At 40.2% G+C, this 14689-nt stretch overlaps 1 protein-coding gene across 40 annotated transcripts in view; it reads left to right on the forward strand.

Annotated features, from left to right (window-relative positions):
• Positions 1-14689, forward strand: part of PTPRD (protein tyrosine phosphatase receptor type D) — a 1152007-nt gene that overhangs the window by 153362 nt on the left and 983956 nt on the right. For all 40 annotated transcript variants that reach the window (XM_053371570.1, XM_053371569.1, XM_053371568.1 and 37 more), the window contains one exon: positions 1285-1326. The gene's annotated coding sequence lies outside the window, so the exon portion shown is untranslated. The remainder of the gene's footprint in view (positions 1-1284; positions 1327-14689) is intronic.

Consider the following 14689-nt stretch of genomic DNA (forward strand, 5'->3'; position numbering starts at 1 on the left):
ATAGATACAGGTTTATTGACCATTTTAACAAGCTCTATGAGAACATGCAGTTTCATTGCTCTCAACTTTGCTTTTTGAAAAAAATCCATATTTTATATCATTTTTTAAATGTTCGTGATATATACACTATGCAAAAACTGAAATATACTTAAATGTCAAGGTTTAAGGCAGTGTGAGTTAGGGGCTAGAATATTTATTTCTTACTTGTATATCCCACCATTAATTCAAAAGGAGCTCAGGGGTATAGACCAGGAAGATCTGGATTAAATCCACACCAAGTTTACTGGATGGCCTTGGGCTGACCACTAATTCTCAGCTTAACCTTCCCCACACTGAAAGAACTCCATTCATTTCTGGTATCAAAAACTAATCCCTAGGCTCACAATGTGCTCAAAGACACCCTTCTTTGCATCTAACTTTGTGTGTGCACGTGAGAGAGAGAGAGAGAGAGAGAATGAATGAATGAATGAATGAATCTGGTGGTAAATCTTGGGGTTCTGGTAAATAAATAAAAGTAGAACCAACAAGTCTGAAGTCTACCCAGCCTGGGCTTCTTGAAAGAAAGGCAAGTTAAATTACTACTACTACTACTAGTAGTTGTAGTACTATTGTAGTAGTACTATTGTAGTACAATAAATAAAAGAGGAGAGATTGGGGATCAATGAGTCCAGTTTCCAAAACTGATCTGCAATTTATAAAAACAAAACAGAAATATCACATTTAAATGCACATGATAGATAGGTCAAGTTGAGATATGTATTTTCTCTCTAAACACAAACTCTTAAATTGGGATCCATCTCTACCACCACAACTAGCTGGCCAGCCACTCTCTCCTTGCTCTGTCATTATCTCCTCTTCCAATGTACTTACTTAGGTGTAGGGGTAGAAACATGTGAAACAAGCCTTCTCTGCAGGGGCGGAGCTTCATGCTCCAGCACCGGGGAATGGAGAGCAGGCGGGGACGGGGCTGGCTCACGTCCCGGGGGCAAGGGGCGCCGCCCACAGGGGCATGGCCGCATCCTGAGGGCATGGTGTGCGACCTGCGGGGGCGGGGGGCAGCCGCAATGGCACCCCACTGGGATTGCGTTGCCGGGGGCTGGTGGCTTTAGGTTTCCCATGTTCCCTGGTACCAGGGAAGCTGCTATTGCATTATTTGAGGTAAAGGGTATTCTGAGGTTGTTTATCAGTAATTTATATATCTGTATCTATTTCTTAGATATACTGTAGCTACACATACTTTTAAAGTATATATATTTTTAATATGGCTATTATTTACTCTTTCAGGTTTTCAAGAAACTGGATCGTGCTTTTACTGCTTTAATTTTGGTAAGTTTTTAACGAGCTTTTAAGTTATAACTATATTGAAAGTGAACTGCTTTGTTGAATGGCTGTGTTTCATTTGTTGCCTATGTTCAGTCAGGAAGCATTGCTTAAAGCCTTTCAGACATGTTGCTTGCATTACTGTATAAGAAATTATATAGAACTCGATTCTGCATGGTACAGACCACTAGAGTACTTCTCATATTTTCATGATATGAGCACAGAATGGTCAGTCAAAACTTTTCCTCTGTCCCCATCAAATAGCTTGATCTGGGGTGGAATTTACACGCATATAAAGAACACTGTGAAAATGCTCTTTCTTAAAATGTTTTGAAAAAGACATTGAATTTTGCATAGCTCACTCTCGCCATCTAGCGTCACATCTGCATATTGCTCTTTACAACACATTTAAAATGTTCTATTTGCAGCTGTGTAGCTGAGTCCCAGGTGCTCTTCTGTGCAAGAGTTCTATTTATAAACGGAACTCTAATGGCTGCAAGATCTATCTACTATTGTCTAAAATAATAGATAAAACTTTTAACTTTTGTTGGAAGTTGAGCTTTCTTTCAGTTGCTGTATAAACAAAAAAATCAACAAGTAATCTCTCGGCGCAAAGTGTTACCATGTAAAATGCAGCCAGCATGTTTGAATGTCCAAATGTGTCACTCTGTTCTGCTGGCTTTCAGTTCTGCTGACATATTCTATGATGTGAGATGTGGACTGGAAGTGAGAAGGAGAAACTGGTGGCATTGAGATTGCTATATTAATCATACACAATTAAACCTGTCATGCATATTTGGAGTTTTTGCCAGCTGAGTGTTTTTCTTCTACTGCAAACAGTCATATTTAAGTCAAGGAAAGGAGTGTATTTGGCACTCTCTTTGTTATGTTACTGCCCTGTTGCTTAGATCTGAATTGTCTTCTTTTAAATTTAGTTGGAAACAGTTTGGCAATACTGTGTGTGTCAGCAAAATATCACACACACACCCTTTTTCTATTTGGTGATTTTACTGTGTTTCCTATTATTTAAGCATTGGTACTTTTCCTTAAAAAATAAATAAGGCTTAAAAAAATGATTTCAGGATGTAACACCGATATAATAGATTTCTGCTTTTATCTCTCTCTTTTTAGTTGTGCTTTATTGGAAAACACATTGTCAAGGGACAGTTTAATTCTGTTAAGTGTTTTATTAGGAAATAGCTGGATTTGTATTTGGAATCCATTCTAATGCATTATTACTTAGAGTGTGGATTTTGAAGCTAATGTGTGTTGCAAACAGCACATAATTGAAAAATAAGTAATGATAATATATCTTTATTAAATTTTCAAATGGAAGGTATTTGTTTTACATATTCTTTAGACAGCATTGCAGTTCAGGGTGAAGCTAGCTTCCTTGACCAGTGTACATGTCATAGAAGGTAATTGACAATCCATGTCCACTCAGCGTCACGTTTCCCTGAGTTAGCAGGATGACAAAACGACTGTTTTCCCGCACCCATTTGCCAGATTTCTGTTTTCCGGGAAGAAACTGTGTCCTTTTGCGATGAATAGACTATTTAGCTTCTGCCTCCCTCATGAGGTAGGGCGGCCACGGTGCTTTTGTGCAATTTACCCAGTAGAACTGCCATTGCCACATGCCATAGTCCGAACACCTGGGAATTCAAATTTATGAGGTGGAATTCAACGTCACACTCTGGGGGATGTCCCGTCATCATAAGAATTGCAGCGTGCCTGATAGAATAATCTTACTGTCCCCGCCACCCATGTGCAGCTTTGGGGGTTATTCTGACACCCCCCAAGCCAATTTTGTGGGGCACTGGGAGAAAAGAGGGGACAAGTGTTGCTCAAGTATTGCACTGATGGTACTCAGGTGAATAGTGCCCTGGGTATTTTAAAGTGGAAGGAAACAAACTCCAATTGCTGTTCACACGCAGGTTTAATTAGCATTGGGATTCAGTGATTGTCAGACAAAGGAACACAAAGCCAGATATCAGAACTTCCTCTTTTTTGGCTGGGTGTGGATGGTCAAGGGTGTCAGCATCCAATCAAATGGACAGAAAGATGAGAGAATTTGCTTCATGTGTCCTGCCTTTAGGACACATATTGGATTATGTGTTTTGTTTCTTCCTCCCATTGGAGACTGAAGGCTGTTTAGCAGAAAATAAATTCCTTAAAGGCACAGGAGAGGTGAAATTACTGCTAAACTTTCTTCAGGTGAATCCCTGTGTATGCCACAGGACCATGTGAATAATCTGGCTTTGCTCTGAGCAATGAGAGTGCCATTGTCATAAATCTGGGGAAAGCCCCTATGGTGCAGGCCAGCACTGATCCAAGCAAGTATGAACCACAAGGTTGAAATTGATCCCATTGAACACAGCTTTGTATCTAATGCAAGCAATCCCTATAATTCAGCCATTAATCATCCCTTGTGAATGTATGGGAGTTGGGAGGCAAACATATCCTGCCTTAATTAAACAAAGTGCCCTTTCTGCATTTCCCAAGAAATACCTATTCAGTGGGGAGAGAGCACTTTGCTAAAATAAGATTTGTGGGTGGATACATCTTTGCAACTTTTCCTTATGCCCTCTGGCATGACACTTAGTTGGTATGACTCAGGCTAAGGCAACAAGCTTACTGCCTGCACATTTTGTTATGCAATACACCTAGGTCCAGGGGATCATCCACCTCCAGCTTTCCTTTCCTTGTAACAGTAATTAAACAGACTGTCTAGGGGGCAGTATGAACTGTTTGTACTCTGTATAGCAAACTGCAACAGTCATTCATTTCAAATACTGTAAAAACTATCCCCATTGTGATCATTGGTAGCTCAGATGACTGGCATCCACCTGCCAAACCTGACCTGTAAGGGATGTAGCAGATAACAATCTAGCCCCTGCCAATTGAGAAAAACTTCCCTATCCTTAGACTAGATAGGCCTTTGGTCTGATCTCTCTACATTCTTAACGTGCTGAGGTCGGTGGGGAAACCTGCCGGAGTCATACTGCTCCTTCCACCCTCGTTTACCTGTCTGTAAAGGGCTTGCTTCAAGATACGATAAATGACACTTGCAGCAATGAAGTGCCAGCGTAGCTTCAGAGAAGATTTTGTGCAAGTAGATGCTTGTAACTACATTAAGAGGCAGAGTGAATAAAGCATGAGCTGCAAAACAGAGTACCTTCTATGGGGGGGGGATAGAAAGGGAGAGAGAAAGAGAACAGGCACTCAATGCATGTAAGAAGCTACGTTTGGGGAACACCTTGGGAAGCAGCCATTTTGAGATGAATTTTTTAAAAAACAGTTTTTATTAAGGTTTTCCGTGTTTTTATACTAAGTGTTGCATAATGTTAACTAAAGTTTTTGTGGTCCACCCTTTAGTCTCCAGTGACATCTTTTTTATAAAGCTTTCAGCCGCCAATATTACACCTGTCATCCCTTTGGTTTGAGGGCCAATTATATTTGCCTCTTTTGCTTCTGTTGTTGTTAAAAACCTATCATTATTTTACCTTTTGAAATGAGTTATGTGAAGTAGGAATTGGTTTCAGCATTCTCAACATCCCATGCTCTTTTCAAGAATATCCCCCCACTTCTTATTGTCAAATAGAATAGTGCTATAGTTAGAAGTAAATCCAGCTATTTTCCCTTCCCTTATCCATGGTACTCTATAAATAGTGTTTAGGGGGAATAGTACTGCACAATAACAATTATTAAAGCACTCATAATTAGGTCATACATTTTCTTCAACATAAGCAAAACAACTGGGCAAATATTTGTGTATCTATTTTATATGAATGAATGGATAATTGGACCCTTGGTTCTTACTGTCCTTTTTTTCGTTTTCGTTTTTAAACAATTAAGCCTTAAAAGGTGAAATTTCTGCCGCAGAGGGCAAGCTCATTGCGCAATGCACGTTTCGTATCTTAGTTAAGCCTTGTAAGGTAGTGTATATGGCATGGTGTGTCATTGTAGAAAAAGAGGAAAAAGAGGAATTCTGTTTAGAAAATGAGTCCCACTATTGCTGTCTTTTTAAGGCTCCTCTGTGTGGCTTTCGTAGTTTTGAGATATGTGATGTTATGATAATACATTATGCCTCTGATTAAGTGGATTCTAGACAACAAAAGATTATGCCATTACAACGGTGTTAATCCTGCAGGGAGAGTGGGTGGGCCTGAGGGTGGTGAGCTAATTTCTCCTACCATAATGCATATTTATTTACAATATACACATTTCTGAACCTGGAAAATAGGACTTGGAACGTCACTTCTTGATACCACCAGGTACAACATATATTTTACTGTGGTGGCACTGAAATTAGTCTCTGTTCTGCATGCAAACGTGCAACTACTGGAGAATTTCCTGCTGCTTAAGTGGCCCCATTGTGAAAGTCAGCTTTTGCTTTGAGGTGATTTTATTATTCATAGGGCAGCTCTGCAAATAGGATTGTACTTTTCAAAATTGCATGAGACACACTTCCACAAGCCTTGCATTTTGTAGGTATCCCATGATAGTGGTTCTGAAACAACCTTCCAGGGAGCTATAAGTTTGGCCTCTGTATTTAAACTCTGGAAATGTTTGAGTGATTGATAGACGTCTAACTCCTTTTTTGTGCAGAGTATATAGTGTATCACTTGGGTGATATATGCATTCACTCTCAAACTACAGGCAATGAATCCGAGATGGTGTTTTCTTTTTTGAAAGTAATTTTATTTGCAACAAAGGAATGCAGGTTAATAAATTATTTCTCAGTGATTCACCTTTGCGGTATAACTATTGTCTCTCAGTGTGATATTCTGGTACTGATTTCTGTGTTTGTTTTGCTAGGCTTTTGCATATACAGTATTATAAAGATTCATGCCTGCTGTTTATGATAATGTTTTCAATAGCATTCACTATTCCTTATTGTGTTTATTGTATTTCATGTCATGCTTTATGGAATAACATTAGGGTATGAATAATTATTTTAAGAAAGGCGAAAGCTCAGAGGGTTCTATTGTAGATATGGAATTTGACTGCATAAGGTCAGTAATCAAATCTACCTTTCCTCTTCCTTGTTTTCATTGAATAGTTCCTGACTCCAAAAAGTCAGCATTTCCATGGAGGGGACCATTGCTGACCTGAATTTGGTAGTAGTAGGGCCTTGGCATATAAGACATGAACAGTAAGCTGTTCAATGGTTTATACTTTTTTAAAATCCTGCTCATGTTAAAGTCATTGGTATGATAAAAGTAGTTCTTTGAATTATAAATTAATTCATAAACTTTGAAAATTTCATGTGATTTGGTGTAAGTATTGCATTGATTCTCCTATCTCTTTTATGGCACAATGCCGAATCTTAAGTTTTGTAAAAAAAGGTTAAGGCAATAAACCTATAAACCAATATGTCAACTTGTCGAATTCAACCCTTCTCCCCAAATGGGGGTGTTTTCCTTTTTTAAAAAAACAACAACTCAAAACCTTTAATGCTGAATACATTGGGAATAATAATTAAAAAATAGGAAAATATTACATTTAACAGAAAAATATAGCATTTCATTTTTTTGTAATACACTGTATAGGGAATTTCCCAGACATAGCCAGCCATCAGAAACAGCAGAAAATGCTTTAAGGTCCTGGAAAATCCGTACGTATGGCAACCTATGCTCAAAAACTTCAAGATTTTCAAGATTTTGCAGCAGCAGCAGCAACAGCAAAAGCAGCAGCAGCACTGATGAGTCAATAATTATTTGAATGAGAAAAGGTTTCCACTGAAGCAAACCTGGATTGAACAAAGGACTAGTGCAGAGGAGATCTGAAGACTGTTACATCCATTATTTTGTGCATTCTGACATGGGCATTAGTGTGTTAGTTTTCTGGATTATAATGCTAGCGCTTCTGTCCTGGCTTCCAACTTCCTTTTACACTGTGTTAGCCATTGCATTGTGGAACTGTACCATCACATCATGCTAAATTTCATTCACACCAGTCGGCAGTGTTTCACACAGCAGCAGACATCCCTGGGCATGTTTCCACCAACACCCCTTTAAGCAAAAGTGCACATCTGCTCTCCCATAATTCATCTATGAAAACAGTGGAAAATAACTATTTGCTAGGACATCAACCCAAATTTTACCCTCAGATTTTTTAGGATTAATGGGGTTGCAAACATGTTTTTTCCACTTTCCTGGAAGCAGTTAACACAGAAAGGAGTGCTGAACTTTTGCTGGATTTCACTAGATTTCCAGAAGTAGCTTTCAGGTTGTATGACAGACCACATAAAATGCACATATTATCAGGTACAGGAAAATCAGGAAAATTGAATAAAGTGTTGTCTGAATGCATCATTAGGGTCTCATATAATGGAAATGTGAAAATTACAACCCATCCTCCCCAAGATAATGATGATTGTGATGATGATGGTGATGATTTTAGAATTTTCAACATGTACACATTTTTCATAATTACACTACCTGCTCATCCACCCTTCCATTTTCACCATGATTTCTAGGCACAGATTTGTGATTTGTAGCCATGGTTGCAAGAGGTTTTTGTTTTTGTCCCTCTGCTTTACCCAGGAAAACTCACTGTTTACCACTGAAACCTGCAGATTATCATTTATTCTGATTCTGCAATTAAACAGAGGGGTTTCCCAGGGGAATTGGCTGGAGAAAATAAAAGTTCACTCAGACCCGTGCCTACAAATCACAGACCTGCAGCAGAAATTAATGTGTAGATGAGCCCTAATAAGTCCTATCAGTGTTGGAATATTTTCACCTCCTTGTTTAATACCCTTTAAATGATACCATTTCCCCCAAAAAAGGTGTAGAGCACCATGATTCCCACTCTTTTGAGAGAGAATCATTTTATAAAACCCAGAAAGGAGAAGGACATGAAGGAATGGACAATTTTGAGCAAAAACAGTCACCCCCCCTCCACTTCTCTTGCCCAGCCTTTTTGGTTTCTAGGACCAAATCATTAAAATATAATATATCTTCTAGCTCTGTTGAACCTGTCAGCATATGTAAGTTGAAATGTTTTCTTATCTAGAGTATTTTACTCAAGGTTGTATAGAGTACCTTGTACACATTTATGTTCTGCATTGAAACCTTACATCAGTGAAGTGCTTAATGTGCTGTTATGCACTTTTTACATCAAGCCAACAATACAGGTTTTCTCTGACACAGGAAAAGATACAGCACTCTGGAGAAGTCCACAAGGCAAAGGATCATTATCTATGAATATATTGCATTTTTATAGCCTTGGCATTGTCTTTTGTGTGTATGGAAGCATCTACATACAGTATTTCCTTTACAAAACAGCCTTACTGATAATTATTTGGACATTTTTTTAATCAATTTAATTCCATAATTTTAATGGATACAATGAAGAATTGCAGATTAGAGATTTTATACTCAGCTTCATAGTAAAGGCAAATCTAACCCAAGGGATACTCTTTGGATTCAACCAAATCTAAGATACATAGTGTTACTAGTTTGTGGGGTATGCCTGAGCCCCCACTTCTAATTCCTGGATCCAGCATGGATCCAATTTATTGAATAGCCAGCCAAGCCTGGTAAGGGCTCACTAAGTTGGCATTCATCTGCCTTGGGAGACAATGGAGGAGTGTGCCTTTGGGAGTGAAGTCAGACTGCTGGAAGGTTACAGTGCCTGCTGTGGCTGTGGAGACCAATACGGAAGAGACATGTTTCATTGCAGCTGGGGCCACTTTCCCCAGCTATGCAACTCACTCCCACAGGCAGTAGTGATGGCCACCAATCTAGATGGCTTTAAAAGAGGATTTGACAAATTAATGGAGGAGAGGACTTTGGACACTTACCCCTTCCTGGGTGGGTTCCTGTTGCGGCCTCTCACACTCGGCCGCCATCCCTGCACAGTGGGAACAGAGCGCACATGGCCGGATGGTCATTGGGGGAATTCCCCCTGGCCTCCTGAGCATCTGTCTCATGTTCCCACCGGCTGCTACATCTCATATAGGCCACCCTCTCCTGGGGTGGAGGTGTTAGAATTCCTGCTCCATGATTGCAGTCACGGGATTGTTGTCTTTCACATGATGGTGTATGTTTTGACTCCACAGAGTGGGAAGTGACGGAGACAGGATATTTGTGTTCTGTGTTCTGTGAAGTGGGACTATTGTCCTTTGTCTCTTTCTCTTTGCTGTCTGATGCTAGAGAGAGAGGGAGCCCTGTTGCAGTGCTTCGCGTGTGTTTATATGTAAATAAAGTAGATTAGCTAGCCAAAATGCTGAGTTGTTGTGGTCTGTTACACAACTGCGCAAACTCTGCGGATCCTTAAGTGTGCCGGTGTCGGTTGGCATTAGTCGCAACGATGTTCGGGCTGAAGAAGCTTTTGAAGCTCCCGAACGATTGACCATGAGGGAGGGAACATGCCATTCAGGCATGTGTCTCTTCCAGGGTCCTACTCGAGTGTAGGCTGAACTCCTGACAGGGGGTGCCTTGCCAACTTGAAAGGGCATTAGTCGCATGCATGCTTTTACAGCCAGTGAGACATAAAAGCTCGCAGTGTTGTCTGGCTCCAGCACAGTCGGCAGTGGGTCCGCAATGGATTGCTATTAGTCATGGTGGCTATAGGGACGTGGGTGGCACTGTGGTCTAAACTGCTGAGATTCTTGGGCTTGCCGATCAGAAGGTCGGCAGTTCAAATTCCTGCGACGGAGTGAGCTCCCGTTGCTCTGTCCCAGCTCCTGCCAACCTAGCAGTTTGAAAGCATGCCATTGCAAGGAAGGGAGGAAGCCAACGGCGTTTCCGTGCGCTCTGGCACTTGTCACGGTCCTCCGTGCACCCGAAGTGGTTCAGTCATAACCCGGAAAGCTGTCTGTGGACAAATGGCCCCATGGCCTGAAAGCAAGATGAGCACCACAACCCCATAGTCGCCTTTGACTGAACTCAGTTTTCCTGGGGTCCTTCACCTTTTACTTTTACGGTGGCTATGTTCTGCCTGCACAGTTGCTGGATACTACAGGAAAGAGCATGCTCTTATGCTCAAATCCTCCTTGTGCCCACAGGCATCTGGTTGGCTACTGGGTAAAGAAGATACTGAACTAGTTGGGCCATTGGCTTGGTCCAGCGGGCTCTTTTTGTGTTCTTAGCATTCTAGCTTTAAGTTTTCTTGGTTTGACTACCTTTGACAATTATAAGACTTGGTTGATTATTTTGGTGGGTTGGGGGATTTTTTTTTACACATTTATGTGGATATGCTCTTCTCTGAGACAGATCCAAGTTGCCCCCCTCACTGGGAAATCATGGAATCTAAAGGGAGGTTGCTTTTGGAGCGCTGTACACTCTCGAGACAAGAGAACCTGAGCTGTACCTGTTAGCATGAGCAGTGGAAGGAAAAACGTGTGAAGAAATTTCAGCAGCCTAAGCCATTGCGATTTACATGTGTAAAAAGTCAGGTAATCTAATCTTGTTACAAAAGATGTGCTGAGAATGTGGTATGATGAAAGTGTTATTCATTAAATTGCATAGATACCACATTATAAAATCCCAGAGTTAGAGGAGCAAAGAGAACTGCTAAGCTGATTAAGTTATTCAGTAGGACTGACTATGTGGGAAAATACTCATAATGTTTTAAGCAGTAAAATCCGCTGTATAGAATCTCAGCAGTGAAGCAGATGGCAGTTTCATTTTTTAAATGGTATTATTTTATCTGTACGAAACAGACACACGTAATGAGGTATTATGCCTTCTTCTCCTTTTCTTCAAAACATCATTGTTTGGGGCCAACAGTTCAAGAAAGAGAATTGTACCAAAAACGTGTTTCCTTGTTTTAAATATATTATTCTGATTTTCTTCGAAGATGGAATCCTTTTCTAGTTTACACAAAAGCTAAGAAGTTACCGTACCTCTGAGTAGATTCTAAAAATGTTAGTTCTGTCTTAATCCTCAATTTTAATCTTCAGTAAAGATACATATCACATCAGGGGTGATGCTGAGATAATTAAAATGACTCATATTTTGCATGAATTTAAAATATCATTTTATGTTTTGCTCTGTTGTGTCTGCATTCACTGCCACTGGTTGGAGGTGGTAAGGAATCACAGAATGTCATAGAATGTGGAAAGTCTTACCTAGTGTTAAAAGAGGAAGGGGGAAGTAAAATGCTGTTCTCAGCAAGAGCCATATATTTACTGCAACATTTAGTTTGGCCCCAAAATGTGGAACAATGACCTACTTCTCAACAGGAGCTTTTATCAAACTGAAATAATTAGTGTATCTTGTTATCGTATGTAAGAAAATGATTTATTGCCATTGTTTAAAATGGCTTATGTCATGCCGTTTCCAGCTCCAGCTTTAAGTTTGCCCTCATTGAATTGTCTGATAGAGGGCCGTGTGTGTGTGTGTGTGTGTGTGAGTGAGTGTGTGTGTATCATACACAAAACATCGTCTTCCAGAAGCCCTGAAATATATTTAGATAGCCTGACTTACGCTAGACAAAAAGCATAATGCAAAAAAGACATGTGCTTTGATGCTTGTCACATCTGTTGAAATATATAAAGATGTGAAATTGCAGTTGTACAAATGTTTTGTTTTTAAGAATTGAGCTATGATCCCATGAGAGCTGACTTGGTGCTCAACACAAAGGGCAGCAGAGACATTCACAACTTTTCCTTGTTCTTTCTCTTTCTCCCCCCCTCGCTTTCTCTTTTTAAACCAAAGAAGTAGGGTACATTCTGTTCACCCAGTGGTGTTAAAACTCTGGAAAGGACAATGCCTCCCACAGCTATAGTTCAAATGCGAGAGAAAAATAGATTTGTTAAACAAAATTTCAAACGTCTTATGCTGGTATGCCTTTTGTTCTATTAAAAAAATGTATTCATGTTCTTCCACAAATCCTCCTGAAATTTGTCTCTGTTGGGCATTGCTTATACTCCCCAGTAAGATCCTTAAATAATCAGTGCTAATGATTTTGAAGGAATGATCAGTAATATTCTTTCTACACCAGCATTGGTGCCACTGAAAAAGTGTGTATCACTGATGCAGCTGCGATCACACTTCTCTTTCTGAGTACTTAACTAAAATCTGAGCTGAGAGCCAAGATTACATTTGCAAATAATTCAAATCAATTAAAATATTACAACTGAATGAAACACTGGAGTTCTCAGGGGTAGAGGACTCAGCTATACAGCTGCAAATGTAATGTTTTAAGTGCATTATACAAATGTGACACTAGATAGTGATAGTGATCTTAATAGCAAATTCAATATATTTTTCAAAACACTTTTAAAAAAATAATTCACATCGGTTTTTATGCGTATCTAGATTCCACCAAAATCAAAGGCTGAACTTTGATGGGTCCAAAGGGCAAAGCCCAGTACACCTTGGAAGTGAACAGAATCTGTTCCGGAAGTCTGTTTGACTTCCAAAACTTTGGGAAACCAAAGTACAGCTTCCGATTGGCTGCAGGAAGTTCCTGCAGCCAATCGGAAGCCATGGAAGCCAAGTTGGACGTTCGGCTTCCAAAAGAACATTCAAAAACCAGAACACTCACTTCCAGGTTTCAATCATTCGGGGGCCAGTTTGTTTGGGAGCCAAGGCATTTGAAATCCAAGGTGTGACTAGTTTTGGTAGCACAGAATTTGCCTATTCACTGTAGATGTGAACCAGTTTTGCCCTTGTATTTTATTTTTTTAAAAAAATGGCCCCCAGAGGGCTGACTACTCTAGCTAATGTATGTCACCACTGCAGCATGGTACCATGGAAGGAAAGCACAAAACAAATGCATCTGCTTTTTGCCATCTAACTAGAGGAACTTCAAATCACAAACAAGAGTGTGTGCAAACTTACCTTATTGCTGTGTGGTTTGCCACTTGGATCCTTGCCTTGGCACAGTAGAGCAAGCAAGGAGCAAATTGCTTAACTGCATTGGATGCGTCCCTGCCTAATCATATCCTCTTTGTATTTATACTGCTTGACACCTTTTCCTCTCAGCAGATGCCTGTGTGGCATTTTCTTCATCAGACTGGTTTTTTTTCCTTTCAAAAAATAAATCAATCAAAGCAATTTCCATAGCAAAAACTGAATGTTAGCATGTGCAATTAAGTTACCCTTATATCTATTCATTTACTAATGCAATGTTTTACAAAGTCATTGTCTATTTTTAAAAGCAAAGCTGTTAATCGCTTGTCCTGCATATTTTGCAGTGTTGGAGAAGTTTGTCAGTGTTATGTTAATTTAACTTTAACGCTATTCGGCAATGTCTACAATATAAATTGAAGATGTGCTGAGATTGTGCTACTGCCACTCTAGATTACTATTAGGTATAGTGTGGTCTACAGGAAATTACTGTGTTGTATTGTTGTTGTATTATTTGCAGATACAGCAGAAAAAGACACTGAGCTGAGATTAAGGCTGTGAATGCTTGCGGCGAGTGGGCGGAATCCATGTTATTAACTGGCTTGCCTTTTAATTTAGGAAAGCTTTGGAATAAAACAGAGGTGGGAAACTTGCGGGCCTTCCAGATGTTCAAGGACTTAAGTTCCTATAGCTGCAGCCAGTAGGGCCACGGGTTAGGAATGATAGGAGTCATAGGCTGGGGAAAAACAGGTTTTTGGTTTTTTCCAGTTGACAACTTGATCCCTGAATGCCCAAGGCAGGTGGAGGTGGCAATGTCCCTCATAAAACATTGAAGCGAACATCTTTAACCATCTCTACTCTAACATTACCCTTTCGCTTTATGTTCTGTTGTGGTCCTCACACGATGCTAAACCAAACAATGATTTGGTTTGAATGTGTGGGCTCTGACGCCGTTTTGTTCTTCTCCTTGTTGTGCAGCTGTAAATGAAGTCATAGCTTGGCTCAGCAGGTCATCTCAACCCAAACCCAGCCTGGGTTAGAATGATATGGTAAGCCAAACCATGTCTTAGCTCAACAACACAGAAGCAGGAGGATCAGGGGAAGGGCACTGTGGCCCGATCTCTCTGGGATCTGTCACAGTCACATACAGTGGTACCTTGGTTTACAACCATAATCTGTTCCGGAGGTCCTTTTGTAAACCAAAACAGGTTGTAACCCAAGGCACGCTTACGCCAATGGAGCCTTAAAAAAACAACAACCCATAATCCTCCCCAAAATGGGTTGTAATCCAAAAAAAGGTTGCAAACCGGGACACACACTTCCGGGTTTGATGTGTTTGTAATCTAAAACGTATGCAAACCAAGACGTATGCAAACCAAGGTACAACTGTATCTGCACTTTGCCATGGTTTGGCTGAATGAGCCAGATCGCTGGCAGTTGTGCATATCCATAACTGTGTAGAACCAAATGGTGAAAATATTCTGGAAGGCCTGTAAATGCCATCTTGGTAGTCATAATCCTGGTACCAATTGTTATTAGTTGCAAGAATGTTTACAGTGGTA

The sequence above is a fragment of the Podarcis raffonei genome, chromosome 17 (genome assembly GCF_027172205.1).
Source record: "Podarcis raffonei isolate rPodRaf1 chromosome 17, rPodRaf1.pri, whole genome shotgun sequence".
Classification (NCBI taxonomy): Eukaryota; Metazoa; Chordata; class Lepidosauria; order Squamata; family Lacertidae; genus Podarcis; species Podarcis raffonei.